Source organism: Triticum urartu, chromosome 1 (genome assembly GCF_003073215.2).
Source record: "Triticum urartu cultivar G1812 chromosome 1, Tu2.1, whole genome shotgun sequence".
Taxonomy (NCBI): domain Eukaryota; kingdom Viridiplantae; phylum Streptophyta; class Magnoliopsida; order Poales; family Poaceae; genus Triticum; species Triticum urartu.
In genome coordinates, this window is record NC_053022.1 from 405321458 (window position 1) to 405346135 (window position 24678).

The 24678-nt window shown below is 47.3% G+C and overlaps 1 long non-coding RNA gene across 1 annotated transcript; it reads right to left on the reverse strand.

Annotated features, from left to right (window-relative positions):
- Positions 1 to 21482: 21482 nt before the first annotated feature.
- On the reverse strand, positions 21483 to 22599 carry LOC125534777. Its single transcript, XR_007294540.1, has 2 exons — positions 22017 to 22599; positions 21483 to 21842 (listed from the first exon to the last, which is right to left on the reverse strand). It is a non-coding gene; the product is annotated as an uncharacterized LOC125534777 (long non-coding RNA).
- Between the last annotated feature and the right edge of the window lie 2079 nt (positions 22600 to 24678).

Sequence of the window (24678 nt, forward strand, 5' to 3'; positions counted from 1 at the left end):
GTTAAGAACGACATATCTCTTTGATCTGAAGAAATACACTAAGAGATCAACAGCAAGGTATGAGAGTGGTCACACGTCTGTTGACTGAAGACTAAATTGGGGTCACATGATTTTATTTTATTTTGGTATTGTCCGATCTACGCCGGATGGCTGACCGTCTTGTGCCTCCCGGCTGACACTGTTCGGAATCTTCCCTGAAGAGCTAGCGACCAACGGTAGAGCAGCCTGCCTCCACCGTCCGTGGCCCCAGCCAAAACCCCACTCCCCGCCCCACCGCACTGCCGTGGTTGCGCCGCCCCCGGGCCAATCCACAAAGACTCCCCGTCATCCAGATCCGGCGGAGGTAGTACCTTCAACCCACGCAACTCTAAAAGATAGCCATCTAAGCGCTGCTTCCGTGGCGAACTTGTGGCCCCGCACCCTTACGTTAGACACGAGCCAACCGGCAGCCTAGGAGCTCCGCTGCCTCGAGGGGTGCTGCTTCCCATTGCAAATCGATTTGCCCAGAATAAAAATTCAGACAACTGATGCCTAAATAAAGTGATTTGAGATGAGGGTGCGACCTATCTGGCGGCATGGTGGAGTAGGCAGGTCCAGCTGCTGAGTCGGTGAGGCCGGCGCGGTTGCGGTGGCGACCGACGGCAGGGAAAGAGCGATGTCACGACGGTCGACGGCTACGCCGAAGCAGCGCCAGGACTCTGGACGGATCCGAAGTTGGAGCCGCTCCGGCGCCGTGAACAACGGCAGGGGTGAATCGGCTCTGGTACGGTTCACGCGGGCGTCGTCGAGGCAGCACCAGCAGCACGGAGTAAGAGGCACATGGCCCAGTGCACGACGGCAAATGGACAGCGTCTCCGGCATTAGGGAGGAGGGCGGCTATGAAATTGGTGTGGTGGGGGCGCCATGGAGGTGGGGCTGAGGTTTCACAGCTCGGGAGAAGGGAGCTTCCCGGGGAGAAGGTGATTTGGCGCCCACGAGGTATGAATGGGTGCGGGCGGGGGGGGGGGAATTGGGAGGGGAGTGGAACCATGTCTTACGGACGCATTTGTCTGAAATGTGAGGGGGAGTTACAGTTCTACCCTTGCCTATAGGCTTCTCTGCTTGGGTATGTGTACTGAGGGTCTGGGATAGTAGAGTAATTTGCTTCTCCCCAAATAGTCGGCGGGAGCGATTTCGGGCGAGGAGGGCGTGTTTTGAACTATAGTGGGCGCGAGCTATTTCGGGTGAGGAGAGCGTGTTTTGCCGACCATGGTTTATGAATTATTCAGCATGTCATTTCGGCCGAGGAGAAGGCGCGCTTGGATGAAGTTACGAACCTACCCTCGATGTACAATGGGCCAATTGATGTGTGTCCCACATAGGACGGTAATTTCGCGTCTCCCATTTATTTGCTCGGGCGAATTCCACCGAGAAGAGAGGATGTTTAACGGTTCGTTCAAATTTTGGGAGAACGAGCATCCACGTCTACCTTACCAAGTTGATTCGGATCAAATTTTGAAATATTAGCTTGCCACTTCTTTTTTAGATGGAGAGATGATGCTCGGGAGTAATGTGTTTTTACATGCTCGTTGCTAGCGATTTACTATATGACAAATAGTTGACCCACTCAAAAACGCGAATCAAACCCAAAATGAAATATCTCGATTCAATGAAATAGCTCGTTCAGTAGGTCAAAATAGTGAACTAAATCCAAAATTGAACACCTCAATCGAGTAGCATGTTGTACAGTATAATAGTACTCCATGAACATGTTGAAAGTCAAATTAATGAACTTGTTTGATATACGCATATATCCGTTCATGTGTGGATTGCAGACAACATGTTCTCCAATTTAAATATTTGAATGCAAGTTTATATCGAAACATGGTTTATATCAGTCTTTGATGCATAAAACACGACCTCTCCCTCTCCCGGACTCCTGTTCTCTCTCTCTCTCTCTCGCCGACAATCTTCAATTCTGTCGCACGCATCCGACACAAAAACCTTGTTGGTCCCTCTCCCTTTCTCTCCATCTCTCTCTCTCTCTCTCTTTGTGTGTGTGTGCGGGGGGTCTTTCTAGTTCGCATGCATATATACACCATCTATAGGTCTCTCTCGCACACTATGTATGATACTCTAGCTAGTCCAAGCTAGATATCTTGGGTGCACTCATCGTACGCACATAGATTCCTTGGATCTTTGCCTGTAACTCTCTCACGCACCACTATGTCGTCTCGGAGCTCTTCCCCCCCTCTCTCAAACTCTCCATCCACCTGGGTCACACATACACATGCATATCTCACTTGCACTCGATAGGCCCATCTAAAACTCTATCTCTCCCCCTCGTTCCCTCTCCATCTCACAGCCAAGTATGATGGTCTCTCACTCAATTGTAGGCACACACACTCCCCCCTATATGTATATGACTAGCTAATCTTAGTCTCCATCACAAACATGTGCATGGTCTATCTCGATTTCTCTCGGGGCATCTTTCTATCGCGCACGCACTCCCTCGATCTCCCACCCATATAGTCCCCCTCACGATCTCGACGGGATCTCTCTATCACAAACACACCCTCTCTCCCTCCCCATGCGTCCATGCCATCCATGTGTCCCTCTCGACATTTGTTCCTTGTTGGCCACACCTCTATTGGACATGTGCTATAGGGGTGTCTCTCTCTGTTGCAAACAATCACACACTAGCGATCTTCGTGTATCTCCTCGCCTCGCTTTTCCATCCCGGAGATGCATGCGTGATATGTTCGCATAAGAAACGAAAAAACACTCTATCTTTCTAATTTGTCGTTTGTTGTCACTTTCTCTTTCACATGCATACTCTTTTTGCACACTTACTCATTCTCCTTCACACGCACTTGATCTGTCTCGACTGAGGCACTCTCCTCGGTCCATAGCATACAGATTTATTGAAAAGTCAAACATCACAAAGTTTGACCATGTACATGGAGAAAAAGAATTACATCTAGTACGGCAAACATATACCATTAGATTCACCATGAGATGTAGTTTTGTATGATGTAACTTTGGTATTGTAGATATAAATAACATTTGCGTAAACCTGATCAAAGTTTCCAAAGTTTGACTTCTAAAAAATGTACATGCACTGCATTATCGAGCGTGAGATGTATCTTTCCCCCTCTCAACTATCTAACGCACCACTTAGCCTTATCGGGGCTCCTCAATCTCTCTCAAACTTTATTGGTCAGTTTGGTTCGTGACCTGGCCCTCATGCCTTGATGGCCGGTACTGCCTGGTGTGGACATGAGATGTAAAATATTTCTGCCTGGCCAGGCTTGTGTGGTGCTGAAGCATTTGGTTCATGCCTGGGCCAGGCAAAGCATCAACATCCCATCAATCAATCCATGCATCAATTATTTAATGCTAATATCCATCCATGTTGCTGTTAGCCTCGTGGCCACACGACCAGGAACGGCCAGGCGTTCGAAATCGGTCGCCTGGGCCAGGCTACTTGCAGTGTCTGGAGTTCAGCCAGGCTAATTGAAGTGCAAGGGAACCCAGGCCAGGCGGGCTTTCTTTTTCATAGGGTAGCAACCAAACAAGCGTGCATGAAATCCAGCCACAACCCCAGGCCAGGCAAAAGATGCTCAGGACGCAAGCCAAACTGGCCTTATATCTCCTTGGTTCACGCATACACATGTCTCGCTCGCGCTATACATATAGACCCATCCAACACTCTCCGCCCTTGTTCTCTCTCCATGTGACACACACCCCCCTAAGTACCATAATCCCTCAATCCGTCATAGGCGCAAGCAGTCCCCCCCCTCGATTCTAAGTATGATTATCTCTTACTAGCCATCAGGAACACACGTATTGTCTCCTTCCATCCATACGTCTATCTCGATATCTCTCGGGGCATCTTCTATCATGCACACACCTTGTCACTCAATCTCCCACACCCATGTAGTCCCATCACGATCTCTAGGGTATCTCTCTATGACAAACATACACTCTCTCCTCCCCATGTTTGCATTTTCTCCGTACGTCTCTCTCGACCTCTCTCCCTTGTTTGTCAGACCCCTCTTGGCCACGTGCTAGGTGTCTTGCTCTCTCGGTTCCAAACAACCACACACTATCTCCTCACCTTGCCTTCGTTGTCGAAGATGCATATGTGATATGTTTGCATAAGACACGTACGCTTTTTCTCTACTTTTATCGTGTGTTTTCCATGTCTCTTTCACACACGCACACACACTTTTTTCACTCACTCACTCTCTCTCTCTCTCTTGTTAGGGACTCTGTCACGTCCATAAGCATATGGATGTTTTGAAAAGTCAAACCTCAGAAAAGTTTGACCAGGTATATGTGGAGAAAAACATTTACATCTGGAATGATCATTAGATTCATCACAACATGTACTTACTTCATACTATCATTTATCTTTGGTATTGTAGATATAAGTAATTTCTTTATAAACTTGGTCAAAGTTTCAAAAGTTTGAGTAAAAAAAATGCTGGAACTACATTATCGAACGGAGGGAGTAGCTCTTTCTCTCACTCTGCTATCTCTCACGGGCCTCCCCTCTCACTCGAACTCTCTATACCGACGGATTATACGCTCACTGTGTCAGCGTATAGCTCCGGATTTTGTTTAGTTGACCGGTCAACCAATCCACATGCTGCCTTGTCAGCTCGTGTTCTGTATCTTCGTGTGCTGGCCCATGTGGCAGTGGGTGAAAATAAGTAAACTAGAGGCCCATCTGACACGCGGTGAAGTAAACAAAGTTGAAACCACTCGGGGTAGCACCCCGCACGCTAGTAAATTGAGGGCGCATTGAGGACAAACTTCTTGCGCGGGAAGGACGCACTTGCCCACAATTCACCACTGCGCGGCGACATGCACAGAAGGACGCACTCGCGCACACCCAGCACACGTGTACACCGGCGTCGCCGCCGGTTGAGATGGACGGTGAGGCAGCCAACAAGTGGAGGCGGCTCGAGCCAAAACTGCATCCGGCGAGCCTGGATTCATCAGCAGCCTCCCCGATGACACGCTACTCGTCATCATCGGCCTCCTCCCCACCAAATCTGTCGTACGGACCACCCTGCTCTCCCGGCGGTGGCGCCCCCTCTGGCGCTGCGTCCCCCTCAACCCCACCGCCGAGAGCTACCTCTGCGATGGGGATTGCAAACGCATGGCCGCAGTCTCCAAGATCCTTTCATCGCACCCTGGGCCAGCCAAATGCCTTGACATCCACATGTTCAGTACCAATTGCAAGGTCCAACCCAAGTTCGACGAGTGGTTCTTATCCCCCGCCCTAGATTAGCTCGAGGAGCTCAGCTTTGAAGCTGGATGATGTCGCTCTCTGCCGCCGTCCGCGCTCCGCCTCACGCCAACGCTGCGCCGCGCCAGCTTCAACTCCTGCTATCTTCACCAGATTAATGCCGCGCCCGCTCTTCTTCTCCCTCAACTCAAGCAGCTCGACCTCTTTGACGTTGTCATCTCGAAGAAGGCTATGGAGCACCTGCTCCGCAGCTGTACTGCGCTCGAGTACCTTCGTCTTGAGCAGATCCACGGGTTCATTAGCCTCCACATCGCCTCGACGAATCTCCGATGGATTTATGTATCTTGTTGGCCCCGCAACAAGACATCAATTGGGAAGAGATCACTCCAGCTGTTCCACGTTATGGTCATTGAGAATGCGCCTTTCCTTGAGAGATTGCTTGTATCGGATCTAGAAGGTCCAATAAAAATCAGGGTCATTGACACGCCGGAATTGAAAGCATTGGTGTACTCGTCTGCCAAATTCTCCGAACTCTTTATTGGATCCGTAATCGTTCAGGTACATCACTCATCTTCTTCTCTGTCTTCTTGAAATTCACATTTTTAAATTTCTTCTTGATGTATTTACGACCGTCTTCCAGAAAATGATTCCCACAAGCTTGACCCAGTCCATGCGCACAGTGAAGATCTTAGCACTAAAATCTATCGGCCCCAATCTGGATCAAGTTGTTGGATTCCTTACATGCTTTCCGTGCACGGAGAAGCTACTCATCGAGGTGAAACTTCTTTCCTATAAGTAAACGGTAATCACAACATAGCTCAATTTTTTTCGTAATTTTCCCGAATTACGATGACAAGTGTAGTGTTCAAAACTGCATCTACGCACTGCACCGAAAGAAATGTTTTTAGTATTTTTTCTCACGTGATCACCTGCATCGTTTTTATGTTGTACTACTATAGTAGCCTAGGCTAGTCATAGTGGAAAGTAACTTATGGTTACCCTAAGAGCAAGTACTACCTCCATCCTGGTTTACTCTTCCAATTTTGTAGTATCAAAATTTGACCATAGATTTAACTGACAAAATGTTAATGCATGTCACTAAGAACTATATCGTTGGATTCGTATTTGAACATAATTTCAAATGGTGTCATTTTTAGTGACATGCATTGGCATTTTCTTAGGTAAATCTATGGTCAAAATTTTATACTAAATATGAGGTAGTATTACAAAAGTGGGCTATGTAGGCCAAAACATGTGCCAAATTCACTTGTGATGCATTTGGCATCGATGCCCCTCCATTGCTCACCTGGTGTCCTAATCTGGATCACCTACTTTGCTCCAGTGCCAAATTAACTCACGCAATGAAAAAACACTACGTGGGAGAGAGAGGACTGAAGCAATAAAAAACACTTGTTTGGGAGAGTGAGAGGCTGGTGTAGTTGGTTTGATTGATTTGTTTATACATGTAGGTCTGTGTGCACAACGGTGCCAACTCTCTCACATCGCGAGAGCGGTGCCAAAATCTTTTGATTTGAAATCGATGCGTATTATGTGGCATACTTTTGCAAAATATGGCATCGGCCACATAGTGGAAGGCAACAAATGCCCAAGCTCTTCACGTGCTCCTAGTTAAATGAGAGGAAACCGAGAGAGAGAGACAGAGAGAGAGAGTGAAAAAATATCACTAGCCAGCCAACCCTATCGTATGAGCGAATGATATTGGTACCTCTTGATGACACGGCAATCTTATGCAGCCAGCTACTCTAATATGTTCTCTTCTTTTGCAGATAAAAAAGACCCGAAAGTGAAAAATGTGCTACACTATAACAATCGCCTCAAATGCCTTGATCTCCATCTTACAGAAATTGATTTGATCGACTACCGTGGCAGCACATCTGAGATTAAATTGGCCAGGTTCTTTGTTGTGGAGGCAAGTGTGCTCAAGGTAATGAGGTTTGGCGTTCTCTGGCGCAACAATTAATGGCGTGCTGATCACCGCAAGCGTCTAAGCCTAAATGACAAAGTCTCCGCAGAAGCTGAATTTGTTTTTGAAACATCAAGTGGCCAGAGACTCGAAAACTTATTTGCCCATTAGTGACTTGTCAGGGCGGTGGATTTTAGTTTGTACGATAATGCTGCATCCACCTAAAGTAACAAAAGTTCTTACGTAAACTTCCTAGTAATTCCCTCTTCGTAGGTGCAGCATTACTCCTAACATTTGTAATATCAATTTGAAACTTGTAATATTGCCGTGTCCTATTCCTGCATTTTCAAAATCCTACGAATCAAACAGGACCTGAGTTGGTGATGATGTTGTGCCTCCCATCTTTCACCAATAGCCGTCGGATCTAGATCTGACGCATACAAACCAAGCTTCTCCATTTTTGCAAAAAGATGCCCGCACTTGTTCCCTATTTACAAACAACTCCTTGTCTCTCACAATCAGCCTCATCTCCTCCCCACCACATCTAGGAGTAGAAGGCCGTGGAAAAATCTTCCGCGATGGCCGCTGCCGGAGCTGTCCACCCCCAATCTTGGTGTTCCGTGCAATGCACGGGCATCTACGCATGGGAAATTATGTCGAATAGGGCTAGTTGTAAGCAGGCTAACTCTACAGCCATGATGATAGTGACTGCAGACGGTGAGGCTGACTATGGTATGCCGAACACAGCGCCTATACTCAGGTGTCATCTCTGGCGCAGGGTCTTGTCACTTCACTGTGAGGAGCAGCACGTAATAATTTGACCAACGGGTAGTACAGTGCTAGTACTCCTACTACTACATTGGTACTACTACTACTGGTACTAGTAGCACCACCGTCTAGATTTAGGAGTACTACCACATCCATCTGGATTTTAGTATTGACTAGCAATATCTAGTAATGCATGTCACCAAAAATGTACTACTCCCTCTATAAATAAATACATGGTGTTTTATTCCTATCGGCGAGAGAACTTAATGTTTTTTTGCTAACTAGAGTACTGTAATAGGATTACATGCAATGAACTAAACAATGCATGTCATGTTTGATACTAGTCTCAAGTCATTGAAAGCATGCACGGCCCACATCTCTCATTGGTTGATATGTCATGAAATAAGAAACAAGGAGGGAGTTAATGCACCATGCCTAAGTATTTTGGGATTATTTGGTTTTCGTAAGGTGACTTACACAACATTTTTGTTTACATGCATTAACATTTTATTAGTTAAATCAAAGGTTAAAACTTGGCGCAAAACGCAAAGGGGACTAATAAACCAGTAAACATCAAACTTCTCTCATTTGGCCCCAACTAGAGGTCCGGTGAGATGACTATACTGCACTGGCACGGAGGGGGACGCAGCTTCATTTACTTACGGGAACTGCCTTTGGGTGAATGACACGTGGCCCTAGGGGGTGGCTGGCCCACCTATCATACAACCAAAGGCAGGTGCAGTAGAGGGCCGAGGAGTAGTACGAAATCCTACGCACCTACTCACGCTAACCAAGGGCTAAGTGATCACTTGAATCGCAAGATCAGTTGAGTAGAAGCTACGTTAGACCCATGGAGGCGATGAGCGCGATGTCCACGACGCTGGCCTGCGGCCCGGCAGGTAGTATTGCTTGAGGCCGCCAGGGCAAGGGGCCGCTTGGACGACAGCTTCGTCTCCTTGTTCGACGAGGTCCTCGTCGGTTTCCTCGACAAGTTCACTGTCGTCAAGAAGCTTGCGGACGACTTTGACGTAAGCCTCCAGCCGACGCACCCAGGCTCTGCGATGCTCACCACCCTCAACGGCCACTATGGTAACAACCTCTTTGACGCACTGGTGGCCCTGCGATTGCCCGCCGTCGTGCCGGAGAATGTCCACCTCGAGGTCGCGCTCGCCGCGCAGCGCCTGGCGCAGCAAGACACCATCGACATAATCACCCACGTCTACGTGCAAATTATCTTACCTTTCGCATCAACTTCATAATTTTCGTACGTATTCCATGCATTAACGGCGCCAGAAGCAAACTTCTCATTACTCTAGGCAAAATCGTTATTTTCTATCTATCGGTCGCGCCATGGAGTAGAACCAAATTTTACAAGTTACGAGTTCAAAAGGAAAAGCCTGCCGTGTTCGCGTCGCACCCCCACACGGTTGGTCCGGCACGCCGCTCAATCGGCAATGCGTGCGGTGTTGCATTTTCACTTACAAGTGGGACCATAGTTGAGCAAACCGACTATCGGCAAACCCCCACCCCACCCACCGCGCGATGGCTGAGAAAAGAGGATAGGAGGGAGAAGAGATGGTTGTAGCATGGACTCCAAGAAAATTGGTGTCGGATGGGACTCGTGTGGGTGGCGTGTGTCGTACTGCTAGACGTGAATGCTAGTTATGGCCCATGCCACCCCACTATATCGAGCCTATATCGAGGTACGTAGAACAAATTTGCTGCAGTCCGTGCTCAGCCCTCCTCTATCTCTCTTCTCAGCCAGCTAGCGGACGCGCGGAGCCCAGTGTCTGTTTGCTCACATGCGGCCCCACATGTCAGTGAAAACGCAAGAGGACCCACTAAACCTACACATCTTTCACCCCGACGTGCTAGTGATGAAAAACAAATCCAGTAAAGATCTTCGGTGGCCGCTTTTGGAGTTACTCAAGAGTACTAAGATTCTATTTACAGTTTAACCCAAGATGCACATCTCGTGGCTTCAACTACTACTCTATTTTCTTTCATGACACGACCTGGATGCTGGATGTCCCACGTGTCGGCAAAAGGAGGAAGAACCCGACCAAATCTTTGATTCTGCTCTCGGATTAGACTAGTTGTGCTAACTTAAAAATTTTATTGTGTACTCCCTCCGTTCCAAAATACTTGACTTCATTTGTCCAAAAATGGATGTACCTATATACTAAGACATGTCTAGATACATATATATTTTGACAAATAGAAGGCATGTATTGTGCAACGGAGGGAGTAGAATGGATGTACCTAGCTATATACTAAGACATGTCTAGATACATATATATTTTGACAAATAGAAGGCATGTATTGTGCAACGGAGGGAGTAGAATAAATGGATGTACCTATATACTAAGACATGTCTAGATACATATATATTTTGACAAATAGAAGGCATGTATTGTGCAACGGAGGGAGAAGAATGGATGTACCTAGCTATATACTAAGACATGTCTAGATACATATATATTTTGACAAATAGAAGGCATGTATTGTGCAACGGAGGGAGTAGAATGGATGGATGCAAGTTTTTGTATTGGGAAGAAGAGTACATCCATATATTGATAGAGCGCAATTTAGTAGATGTTCTATCACTTTTAGCTAGTATAGAATAGAGGCTAGACATGAGACTAGATGCGAGGAAGCAACGTCTACTTCTTTACACTCAAAGAAGAAAGAAGCACGCTAGATCGAGCCTCCGCAGATCAACAATGAATGCATCGAGAAGGCACTAATCCAACTTACTACAGGAGTAGTAAAATGTATTCTTGTGGTTCTTGTTTTCTTTGGTCTTGCTTTTCTAGTCAAAATTATCTTTGGAGTTCGTGCAAAACGGAGGTCCGTTTGGGGTCGTGCGTTGGAGTTGGCCTTACAAGTGGGACCGCAGTTAAGGAAACCGACTATCGGCAAACCCCCACCTCGCCCGCCGTACGATGGCTGAAGTTAGAGAAACGATGAGGTTGAATAGATTTCTCTCGCACGGACTCCAAGAAATAATATGGTGTCAGATGATGTCGTGGCGGTGGCGTGTGCCGTACTCCTAGACGTGAATGCTTGTTCTGGCCCATGCCACCCAACTACTCCTACTACTTACTCCTACTATATACTATACTACTAGTATATCGAGGATTCGAGGTGCTAGTTATGTACAACGAACACATTAACATATGGCTACAGTAAAAACACCCGCCCGACGCGCGAAGCATGTGAAGCTAGTACAAATAGTATACTACTATTGTTGATTGGCCTCATCCGATAACCTGTTGCAATGCACGTACAATTATGTATTCGGAAAATATTTTTTTTCCTCGTCGCACCACTCACTCAGAGAAGCGACTCGAAATCCATTCATAAATTTAGTACAGTAAGTTTATCACAGGCATATCATTTTATTACATAGAACAACAGGTCATCAACCCACATCAACAACGAGGATACATTATAAATACTAAAGTTTTCACCACACAAAAAATAACAAGCCATGAAATGAACTTCAACTCAACCATTCCTCGGCGTTGGAAACGCTTGCTTTGAACCACAAGTGATTCTCTGGGACGGGCCATGCCTTGTCGATCTTGAGACCAACGCGGGACTGATCATCCAGGCTGAAGCGGCCTACTATATCCGTACCAGGGTAGGGAACCATGCAAATGTCCGAGGTATAGACACAGTTGCTTCTCATAAATGTGTCAGCAGCGGTTGGATCGCCTTTCACCATCATCAGATAGTTTTGTCCAAGGAAGAGCAAGTTTTCTCCAAGACTATCAATTCTGTGCCAGGGAGAAGGAGTTGGCGCTAGCCCACTAGTATCCATCCCGAATACCATGCAACGGGTGTTGGAATAGGTCCGGAGAGTGCGACCATGGGAGACTACACCTGCTTCATTAGCAGTAACATCATCAGTGGGTTGTATACACACAAGAAGAGGTGATCTATCGGAATTAGTTGCCAGGTGCCACAGAGTATATCGACGCTGCTCGTCCTCATGCTCGTGATCATCACCATTGTCATCTCCCCCTTGGTTATAAAAATCTTCAAGTATAGGTGGCGAGATGTCCACAGGACCCTGGAAACACAAGAAGAAGGTTAATTAGTAAAGGGAAAGTTGCTAACCCGCATGCATGTGGATGAAACAATTATAATTACGGTGGAAGACAAATGTACCGAAAAAACGAGGATCCCATGCAAAAACAGTGCCACAAGAGGTGGCAGCAAACACAAGATCCTCGTATTCAATTGCATCACAGTACACATCCGTGTATAGAAACTGATTTTTGAGTAATATCCATCCAGTTGAACCACGAAGGACGGCAACTAGCTTGTCGAAGTTAGCAACAACTTGATAGTTCTTGTAATTCCAAGAGCGGTTGGGAACTCGACAAATTGCTATCTTCAGTACACGACATTCACCATGATCGTATTTGAACATACGTAGATCATCTGTGTGCTCAACCTCAGGGCACTCGGAGATTTTTGGAAGTGGAATCCGCTGACAAGTGTACACATTCACAAGTTCCCACTCGCAATTGTACCCAATATAAACAACCCAATCTCCATTTGCGCCAGCCCAGGACTTACCCTTAAGCGATGGCATCTTGACATCACACGTATCATTATCAATCGACATCAACTTGCACAAGGCGAGGTCTCCGTCGTCCGCTCGCCAGCGAGCAGGGTCATGGCGAAGAAGATAGGGGAGATCAAACCGCTCCTTGACCCTTGGGTTCCTTGAAATGATTTTATTAGTTGAGTTGAGAATGGGCTTGAACGAATCTGCCATGCTAGCCGAGGTGATGACGTCGCACCGATTAATGAGTTCCTCCACCATGTCATCTTTTAGACCGGGTCAAGAATAACGGGGTTGTTTCCGGCCTGTTCCCTCCATGGAGAAGACGATCGAACAACGGCAGAAGAAAGGGTGAAGGGCTCAAGGAAAATGGAGGAGGGAGAGGAAGAGCGTGCAACAGTAGTTCCAAATCGAGAGGGAAAGGCGAAGAGTCGGTGGATGGTTGCGAGTTTCCCACGGTTCACGAAGAGGCGCCCCGGCCTACACGTCCGTTCGGAAATACTCCTACTACTTGCCATCGTCTCACTTATATGCTGGAACAGGACCACATGTCAACGAAACATGGTGTGTAATTTCTCGTGCAAAATGCGATCTGGCCGCGTTGGCCCGAGGTGCCGCATTAGTTATCGACCTTTATTTTTTTAATGGCGTGCCGATCAGTTTTGAAGCACGACTAACTGGTACTGTACGTAGAGAAAATATAAAGTACTCTACCACTACCCCACCTCCAGTACTAGTAGTATAAAAAAGATATATAGGCTGGAGCTTCAGCGCTTTCTTGCTAAGGGCTGCCCACTTGCTTCTCACACTACCACCCTCTCTCTAGATCTAAAAAAGATGGCCCCTCTCTCCCTCCTCACCCGTGGTCACAGATCCGCCGGGGAAGAGAAGGACGTGCATCGTTGATGCGCTCGTCGTCGGCGAGCGAGGTCACGCACTGACGACAAGGCTGTCCTCTCAGACCTAGCGCCCGCGCGGGATGGCCTCCGTCCCCAAGCTCGCTGCCGTAGTGTGTGCGGAGGACGACGACCATGAGCGAAGCCACTTCCCGCCGACCCTCAGGTATGCTTCCTCTTTTCGAGCTATAACCTTGTTCTATTGCCCCATCTTCTACGTCGTTGCATGTGGATCTTTTTCCACTCCACCATCTTCCCAATTTGCTATCCTCTACTCTGCTGGCCACGCAGACGAAAACCATAATTTGCACTATTAAAGGAAACCCTACTTCATGCAGACTAATCCATGTCTGGGTTGAATAAGGAAAGGAAGGGAGACTGTACTGTCCAAGAGAGTAGGCATCGAACCTGCATCTAGGTTGAAAAGGGGAAAATCAGTAGCTAAGGAACGAGTATCGTGTCTCTTGGTTGAAGAAGGGTAGAAAGGCATGACAATGCAATAGAGAATTACCAGGTCGATCGGTTTGTTGTCCTCGCATAGGAAAAAGGTGGCTAAAGAGGACAAAAATGGGACCGTAATCCACATATGCTGCCTGGATATTTGTTGCTCTGGGCAACCATACCTCCCTCTCCACTCTGCGTCCGTGGAGGTACATCGTACTGGTGCCTCCCATGCTCTTATTGCCACTTTTTTTGCTGTTAGTATAACGCCATCAGTCAAGTCAAGCAATGCTACTGCTAAAGTGATGCCACATTTAACTAATGCCGCTCTCAGTCTAATGCCACCCGTAAATTTAAGCAATGCCATTTAATGTCACTTGATTATTTCAGGGTTAGCTGTTGATTGTGGATGTATTAAAGATTTTTCAGCTATAAGGCATTCTAATGCTATTGCACAGCCAGTATACCAACGATGAAACTAGTTACTCCCGTCAGATTTTTGCACTGTTAATGCTTATAGGTTACATACCTCACTTTCATGAGATAAGTTAATTTTTTTGTACAGTGTCACCAAAATGCCAAGGCGCTGATGTCATTTTATTTTGGTTAAACTGCACAGACAATTATGAAGACAAGAGGAAAGGTCAAGAGTGGGCACCTCCTCCTCCGGCTGTTCTCTTGAGGAGGTCTGTATGTTTGTCTCTAATGCCTGTCGACTACATACCTGACATCATGATGTAATGTTAAGTCATTTCCTTTTGTACAGTGTCACTGAATTGTCAAGGCGGTGATGGCATTTTATTTTAGTAGAACTGCACAAAATTTGCTTAAAAGAAGAGGAAAGGTCAGGAATGGCTCAGTTTTTCAAAAAAAAAAACTACTGTATGTATGCCTTCCTGACATTAGTCGTTGTTGCTTTATTTATTCCTTCAAACAGGTGGTTAGAAACAGTCTTGCTACCTTTTCCCATTAAGAAATTGGAATGCTTATATTTGTGAGTCTATGCTTCAACTAGTGCCACTTCTAGAGTAATCACACTTTCAATATCTATGCAAATAGGGATGCTCAATTTTAGTGGAACTGCACAAAAAGTCCAACTGGTTCAACATTAGGAGCATGTTTTTTCCCAACCTTTATATCCAATTGGTGGCACTATGAGCTGTTCATTACGAAGGTACATGGTTTGCTACTATCTTGCTACTCTTTTTGTACTGTCATTAGATAGTAACACTAGTGGTTTGCATGTGAATTTATTGGCAGGGTGGACCTACATTGGAGGTGCAGGACAGGATTCAATGATTGGAAGCTCAATTTCGGTTGTATCGATTTCACCTCTTCCATCACTGCGTACATGGATATCCTTGGTCTGATGAAGAATAGGTGCTATATTTCTGTAGTGAACCAGCAAATCAATTAAGTATGAAATTGTCCAGGGCAAAACATAACTGTATCAAATTGTCCAGTGCAGAACATGACAGATGCTAAGAGGATGAGACATGTTTAAACCGAAAATACAAGGTGTGGTATATGTTTACTAGCTGCTTGATATTTGTGCAGACAGAGATGTCTGCCCATTGCTATTTGGCAAACCAACAAAGTGCCCGCAATTTTGGTTGAACTACACAAGAGAATAGTATAGTCACTGGATGCAGTGCCATTTGAAAATAGACACAGAAAGATTGGATATTCACTTCATGGACTGCAGAAAAGTAGTACTGTACTATTTATTGGCCAACACTAGGTGCTTCATTGCTTTGGTCTGATTATACAATGGGCATCATTTTGCCTAAGTTAAAGTTTGTATTCCGAAAATAGTCTCACAGTGTGATCGAGGGAAGACCAAATCATATTGCAGTGCATGTTCCTCCATCATGTCTAGTTCATTCTCATGGTTCCAGCTGTTGGTGAAACCACTTACGTTTGCAAGAGGAATTGTAGACTTCACAAAAAAAATTGTCTTTCAGTCTCTACTGAATGTTGGCCAATAGAAGCATCCATGTTAGTAGGAAGAACAGATGTTTTTTCTAGATCTTTGCTTTTGGAGCTACATATTTGTATATGATCTGTGAGTCATTGAGATGCATTAACATGTTGATCTTATGTATGGGAATCGTACTAGTTAGCTTTAGTTGCGACGCAAGATCTGAAGTGGCTGATCTTTGCTTTTGGAGCTACATATTTGTATATGATCTGTGAATCATTGAGATGCATTGGCAATTACTTATTTCTATTCGCTCAGTGTTTACAAGTTACTGATCGATTACTAGCTAGCCTACAAATGCGCTCCTGGCAGTTTTATTTGCGACGCAAGATGCGAAGTGGCAGTTTTTTGAATAAAAATGCCTACCTATGAAGAAACTGACAAGCTACACTATCGATCCTACACGGGTAAAAATGCCTACCTCTGAAGAAACTGACAAGCTACACTATCGATCCTACACGGATAAATAGCGGATCCCGCACGTACTACCTGCTTTCCGGTTTGCAGGGCTCAATTCAAGAAATGACGTACTCGATCCTACACGAATAAATAGTGGATCACGCACGTACTAGTACCTCCTTTCTGGTTTGCAGGGCTTAATTCAAACCTCTCACCAACCAAGGTACTCCCTCCGTCCGGGTTTATTAGTCCCGTGAGCAAAGCAGCAAGACCAAGGCATGGCAATAATTAACGGCATGCAGAAGTTTAAGCCTAATAAATTCCAGCGATTTAAGTGGCTGCATGCGTGCCCTCGGCATGCAGAAGTTTAAGCCTAATTAATTCCAGCGATTTAAGTGGCTGCATGCTACTTTGCGTACTGCCTGCGAGCGATTCTGAGTGCCTGCATGCAGCCGGCCATAATTAAGGCAGCTAACTGATGCGAAAAAAGATACGCTTTAAATTCGTGGAATCATTATTGACGAGGGAGATGATTCGAGTGCACTCGTTTGACCGCCATGCCGGCGTGCGACCTAGATGGGACGGGACGGCATAGTCATAATTTCAGTTTCCCTAGTTTTCCACGGCAAGCTGGCATGCTAAGCCATTATGCACTGAATTCCGATGACCGTGGCGCTACCTTCCGCCTATAAGTACTGTTTCCCGGCCTTCTCCGGTGCCACCGTGACCCAACTCGCCATATCCTCATAAGCCCCCACCGGCCCGACGTCGCTTGCCACGTCCGCCATGCCCCCGCCCATCCACGGTAGGCGACGCCAGAGACGGTCACCGCCGGAACTAGTGTTTGGGTTTTCATCGGAAGGCAGACGGAGGGAGGAGGCATTCTATCTGTCTTTAGATCGCAATGCAGAGATCGAGGAGTTGTTGGAGCGCGACCGCATGGCGGAGGAGCAGGAGTTGTTGGAGCGCGACCACCTGGCGGAGGAGCGGCGTCTCGCCGATTTGCGCCGCCAGCGGGACATGGAGCAGCAGCGCACCGACGCTCTGAGTCGCGAGCAGAGCGCCCGCAACTGGGCCGACTACGTGGAGGCCGGTGCCCGACAAATAGCCCTGGAGGCTGTCGGGCACGCACGCATTCGCGACGCTGATTTTTACTACCAGCTCGTCAAGTGGGTTTCCCGCTTGGATGCCGAAGCTTCGGTGGACCACGCCGGCATGGAAAGGGCCAACGCGCGTGAGCAATGCGCCCTATCGCACCTCTGGCAAGTCCGAGGCGAGGCGTAGGACGCCGGTGCCGGCGTTTAGCATGGACAACAGATGGTGGCCGGCATCGTCTAGTTAGCTAAGAGTAAGTTAGCACTTGTACGCTACTAGAGTGTTAGTGGGAGTAGATAGTTCACTTGGCTATGATGGTTGTCAACGTGGAAGTTCAGTACTCTATATGTGGATCAGACTTGTTACTTTGCTCTGAATGTTGAACTTCCCGTTTGAACGTATGGAATGGGCTGTTATTTTTTTAAATGGGTTGTATTTGTCTTCCACAGTTTAGAGGCTGACTTGTGGGCCTAGCAAGTTGACGCATACACAATCAGGAGATGATTGTACGTGGAGAGGATGACAGCAGGGACCCGCCAAGGTCATGGCAGTATGCAAGCAAGTGCCTCCTTATTTCAAGCCAATAAAAAAATGGCTCCTCCTAGTGGATTTCTGACATCTGGGTCCCATGCCATTGTCAATGTAGTCAATAAACGAGAGAATTGCACAACGAGCAGCTGACACCAGGGACCTAGCAGCTCACCCAGTTATTTTTGTTTTGGGTTAATTTGATAAATGCCACTCCAAATCTGTTGTATCCGAGAAATGCCACTGCAATTTCCAAACTTTGAAAAATGCCATTTCATGCCATTTCTAGTGGCATTTTTTGAAGTCTGGAGTGGCGTTTTTCAAAGTTTGCAAACTGTAGTGGCGTTTTTCAAAGTTTGCAAAGATTGCAGTGGCATTTTTCAAAGTTTGGAAATTGCAGTGGCATTTTTAAGAATCGCCATAATTGGAGTGGCATTTATCTAATTTGTTTTTGAGACGGAAGCAGGGTATCAACTGGGCTATGCGGGACACTTTGGCCTGTCTAGACAACCTTTTCTTTTATGTTTACCACGGACCAGCCTAGTAGTTTTTTTCTTTCTGAAAATGGCTAGCCCAGTTTTTTTGTGATTTGTCAAGTAAGTCGCTTTATCAGGCCTGCTGGGCTGCAAATCTATCAAGACGAGGAGAGTGGCCTATCAGTAATGAGAAATGAGCTGTACATTTTTAAAACACATCAAACCGGCAATTATTTTCAAATATCTTTTTTCCATTTCAAGATTTTAAATTGCATCAATTTTTATGCGTGGACAATTTATTGGATTTTGTATTGATATAAATTTATTTTTGAAATCAGTCTAAATGTGACTCGAAATTTCGGGATTAAAAACAGTTCAAACCGCACCGACATATGCAAAATTTCATATAATTTTTTAACTGTGGCCACAATATGGGCTGTAATGCTAACATAAAGAATATGGGCTCCAAAAAAACCCGTAAGAATTAGCAAATGGGCTGAAAATTATTAGAAATAATGGCAAATGGGCTGTATGCTGTTTTCCACAGATTTGAGGCTTTCCTAAAAAAAGGTTGACGCACAAGCAGTGATTGTTGGATGTCCATCCAACGGCCATCGTGCTTCTTCAATCTCTGCTCTTCTTGCTCCAGCCGTTCAAGCAAGCGCCGGCGGGACTGCCTGCTCCCTCCTCCCCGCGGCCGGCTGTGCTGCCGCGCAGGCCTCACTGCCCCACCATACTCCCATCGCTGCCCTAGCCATCCCTCTACTCACCCACACCTGTTGTTATTCTCCGGCAACGGCAGACGAACCAGTAAACCCTTGTACAGTCATACTCCTCTCCGCGCGGGCTTCCACTGCTGTGTCTTCCCCGGCTCCGCGTCGTTCCCTTCCTAGGCCTCGCCGTCGTCCAGACCACCGCCCTGGTGCTCTCGGCGCCGCGTGGTCAACGTGGTCAACGACCGACTTTCATCGGAAGAGTACTGTACGTGGAGAGGCTGACAGCTAGGTCCAGGCGGCCGCAAGGAAATGCCTCCTTATTACGCGCAAAATAATTATTCCTCCACCTTACAGCAGGGACCCACCGGACAGGCCACCTTATTTCATGAAAAAAACGTTTCCCCCCTGACTGCTCGGACCCACCGGACGGGCTAGCATATTTTGCGAAAACAATGTTCCCCCCGCTGTCATCTCGGACCCACCGGAAGTGCCTCCTTATTACGCACAAAAAATGAATACTTCCCCTGCTAGCCGGGACCCACCATGGTGGGAGGCTGACTTGTGGGCCTACTAAGTTGACTGGGACGGGGGCCTTTGTCAACTTTAGTCAATATGAACGATTCTAGCTCCACTGACCGTACGATGTACATTCAACGGCCGTAGTGCTTCTTCAACCTCTAGTCTTCTTGCTCCAGCCGCCCAAAGCAGCGCTGGTCGTGCCGCATGCTCCTGCCTCCCGTGGCCGGCTGTGCTACCGTGGAGGCCTCACCGCCCCTACTATTCCCACCGCTGGCCAGGCCCTGCGGCGACGGCAGCGTCACACCGCAGCCGAACCAGTGAACCCTCGTACTCCTCTCCGCGCGCGCGGGGGCTTCCACTACCGTGTCTTCCCCGCCTCGCCGTCGTCCACCGCCCTGGTGCTCTCGGCGTGGCGTGGTCAACGTGGTCAAGGAACGACTTCCATCGGACGTGGACTGTACGTGGAGAGGCTGACAGCTGGGTCCACGGCGGCAGCAAGGAAGTGCCTCCTTATTACGTGCAAAATAATTATTCCTCCACCTGACAGCGGGGACCCACCGGACGGGCCACCGTATTTCGCCCCCCTGACTGCTGGGACCCACCAGCTACATCTTCGCAGGCAAGGAAGTGCCTGACAGTCGGGACCCACCTGGTCGAAGCGTACGTAGCGTTGTCATTCTGGCCGCGAACGTGTACGTACATATATACTAGTCGATGTAGAGGCGCGCACGTGTCGTAGTAGAGGCGCGCACGTAGCATGTACACATACGTACAGCGGCCAGGGTGCAAGAAAGAGAATACGGCCACGTATGTGTACATATGGGCGGGGTCTCAAATGCCTACTCGCGCATACGTACGGCGAGGGCTCGTGTACATGGCTCGGTCGGAACGGAGAAACAGTGTCGTCGTCGTGTTCATGGGGAGGCAACGGAATGCGTCGTGTTCATGGGGAGGCAACGCAGCTGGGTCGGAACGGAATGCGTGGTCGTGTTCATCAGGAGGGCTTGGACGGAACAGGCGATGGAAACGAGGCCTGGCGTACCGCACAACGGAGGAAATAGACCTCCTACGGTCGAAACGGGGGTCCTGTTGATCGGGAGGGGTGTGGCGTACCGCAAAACGGAGGAAACGGACTTGTGTTGGAGCGCTACGGTCGAAACAGGGGTCCTGTTCATCGGGAGGGGTGTGGCGTATCGCAAAATGGGACTCCACGGGATACTGTTTATCTCCACCGTCGACCCCCTCCAGCCTCCACGAGCTACTGTTCATCCACCGTCGACCTCCTCCAGCCTCCACGGGCTCCTGTTCATCCAGCCTCCACCGCGCGCTACTCCACCGGCTACTGTTCAACCACCCCTCCACCGTCTACTGTTCATCCAGCCCTCCACACCACGGGGGCCTGTTCAACCACCCCTCCATGGGCACCCCTCCACCGTCTACTGTTCATCCTGCCCTCACTACAAGAGATCAGGCCTACTATGATGAGCCAAAGAATGTCATGGAATAGCCAAAAACGTCACAAAATACACCTTCATGACATTTTATGGGCGTCATGAGCATCGTCATAGAATCCCCGTCACAGATTACTCATAGTGACGACGCGTGCACTAAACGTCACCGAAAATGGGACCTTCGGTGACGTCCTCTACAACGTCATCGACTTTGGTATTTCCGTGACATGCAATAAATGTCACATGTTAGATGACAATATGCCTTAGTCTACTATATTCAATGACAGAGCAACATCACTGACTTGATGCCACGCCATCCCAAATCATGATATATTTAAATTATTTCTAATTTAAATTATAATAAATTATCAAATCGAATATAGTCCAAATGCATATCACAACAAGTATTGAATTCTCATTCATTCCCATTATATAAATAAGTTAGAGCCAAGTCACATTATAGATTGAAATAAAAGACAAATCATATTATAAATTCCATTATCTCACCCAAATCATCCTCTAAATAGAAATAACACAGATACACAAGCTCGACAATAAAAAGTTGCAAAGTACTAATATTTAGTGAACTAAAGACCACAAAATTGTTGCCCCAATGGCCTTCATGCACAAGTTTGGATTGGGACTACGAAGTTGCTCGAGCCCTTAAGAGAAGGCCAATCAGTTTATCCATTTCGTGTGGCTTCTTTTTCGGGCTTCGCTCTTGTCTTGCTGAATCTTCTTCACATATTCACATCTTTTTGTTGCTTCCTCTTTATCTCTTGAAGTGCTCTCTCTTGTGCTCAAGTCTCACAATTAACTTCTCCCAGTGCCTATAAATTAACAAAACACAACAACATTGCATCTTTGTTAAATGAAAACAAACAAGACAACAAGTTACGAGAGTATCACTAAGAAGCTCACAATTTATCAATTTATGAATTCGAAATAGAGAAGTACATTATTAAATAAACACAAGAATTGGTTATAATGGTTAAAGAACTAACCCAGAGCTAGAGTTATAATGGTTAAAGAACCTCCGATATGTGCATTCCTTACGTTAGCATACACCTTGCCGTGTGTTCATCTTCCGCAAGAAATGCCCTCCTTTCCATCTCACGAAACTAGTGGCATGATTGAGCACCTGAAGCTGCAAAATATGACAAAGAATGGAACTGAATGAATTGCCAAAATATCTTTCAGCTTGGCATCAACACTAACTAAATGAATTCCGCCAAAATTTGTTTGGAACTGGACCTTAACAATGCAGCCATTTCACATGTGCATATGTATTTTTCTAAAGCACGCATGCATGCATCTAATCAAGCAGCTAACTCAGAATGCAAATACAGGTTGCACTAGAATTTTATATTTCTCAAAGTGTTGATACTAAAACTGACTTGTTGCACCTGCACAAAAAAGCTGCTGGAATATTTCTCAAAGTGCCAAGTATCTATGCACATAAAAGTGCCCCCAAATCACAGAAGGTGCTGATCTATATAACACAAAATTCAAACAGACTGACTGAAGTGTTCATTATCTTAGTAAGTTATTAGTTCTTCACTAGCAAGTCCACTGGAAAAGGGGATCTCCTCATGGTGCTCGTTGTCATCTAGGTGGCCGGTGAACCCCTGCATCCATCGACCATTCGCGGGTGGAGCCTCTGGATGGCAGATCTGACGGTGAGGCAGGCCGAGGGTTGGCCATGGAGGATAGTCCTCCTCATGGCAGATCCAGTTGCCGTGGTGGTTGGCTTGCTCGCAGTGGTGGTTGACGATGACGAGCAGACGCCGGGAGGCGCGAGGAGCGCGAGAAGGAGATGTCCGTCGCGGCCGGGCTGCACCTCTGCTCCCACTGCGGTGGGCAACCGAGGAGGGACAAGAAGGTGGCGACGCAGGCACCAACGAGCTGGAGGGGTTGGCCGCGTTCAGGAGCATAGCATCCGGGAGGAAACGCGGCAGCTCCAGCGGAGATCACGCCATAGACGAGCTGAGAGGGTCCAGAAGAGAAGGCGCACAGAGTTCTACAGGCGGGTCGTCCTGTTGCTTCACCAGACCGAATGCTCGTGCAGAGGCTCCACTTCCCGGGCCCGACTGCCTGCGGTGGCGGCAGCTCCTCTGCCACCACGGGCGCTGCAGGGGCTTACTCCGAGGACTCGAGGCCGGCGGTGGGGGTGGTTGTTGCATCGATGGTTAGGGCGGCAGAGGTGGATGGGAGTGGGAGCGTGGGGGTTGAGGGGGAGGAGCGGCGGAGGGGAGGCGAAGATTGGATCTGGATTGAGAAAGGAAGAAGACGGCGGCAGATGGGATAACGGGGATTAGGGTCGTCCGGTTTGTAGTTAAATGGGCTTCGCTCCACAAAAAAATTGCCACCCCGCGTAAGGAACTTACAAAATTTTCATTTTCGGCACGCCGGAGGGCAAATCAATTCCACCCTTAAACTAGTGGACTTGACTTACGCCAAAAAATACTACATGTTTTTTATAAAAGAAAAAAGTGGGTTTGAGAAGTACTACCATGTACGTGTATAATCTGATAAAAAGGCGCGTATCATGTATGTGTATAATCTGATAAAAAAAGTAAAAGCACGTATCATGTACTTGTATAGTCTAATCAAAACATTAGGAAAATTGGATTCATTTTGTGCTCTACATGTGGGTTAGACACAAATACAAATTTCCCTAAAAAAGACTTAAATACAAATGTATGTCGTGCAAGCATAACAAAAAAATACCAACTAATCATAATGATCGCCAAAATTCCGAACACGTGTACCGTAGGGAACGATGTGCTGCAGCCTGCAGGTTCAAACTCTTCCTACCGAGCCAATACTCATCCAATCTATTATTTCCTTTTTTGATACAATGAAACAACTGCGATGCTATGCTACCATATCCATTGCTCACGAACACCACCAATAAAATGCTACGTTTGTAATGATTGATGACAGTAGTAGGTTCATCATGAAAATTTCCAACACGTCATAGAAATTGGCAACCAGGTGTGGCTCAGTGGCCCAGGCGATTCAGTGACAATAATCGTCTCTGATTTATAGTAATAAGTGACACGACCTTCAAAACGTCACACATTAGATATTTCGATGACGTTGTCAACCACCGTCATGAGGATTTTCGTCACATTATCTCAATTTTCTTGTAGTGCCTGCACACCACGGGGTCCTGTTCATCCACCCCTCCACGGGCACCCCTCCATCGTCTACTGTTCATCCAGCCCTCCACCACACCACGGGGTCCTGTTCAACCAGAGCAACGCCACCGCTCACTGTTCATCCAACCCCCCCGCAACGCTCACTGTTCATCCCATCGATCGGCTTCAGTTAGCAGCAGTAGCCAAGGAATCGCTCGATCGGGTTCAGTTAACAGCCATCGATCGATCGCTCGGGTTCATTAAAGCGTAGCCTGCAGTGCAATCGCTCGGGTTCAGTTAGAGCCCAACGCCTCGCTCGGGTTCAGTTAGAGCCAATGCCTCGCACACACGCGCGTAGGTGTACGAGAGAAACGCGCATCGCTCGGCCCCCGACCTCCCACCGTATCCGGGAACTCCCCGAAATTTTCCTCCCCCTCGCTTCTACCACGGTTTTTTCCGTCATAGACGGCCCAAAGAATGTCATGCAGCTGCGTCTCCGGCCCGCCCAGGACGAAAAGCCCAT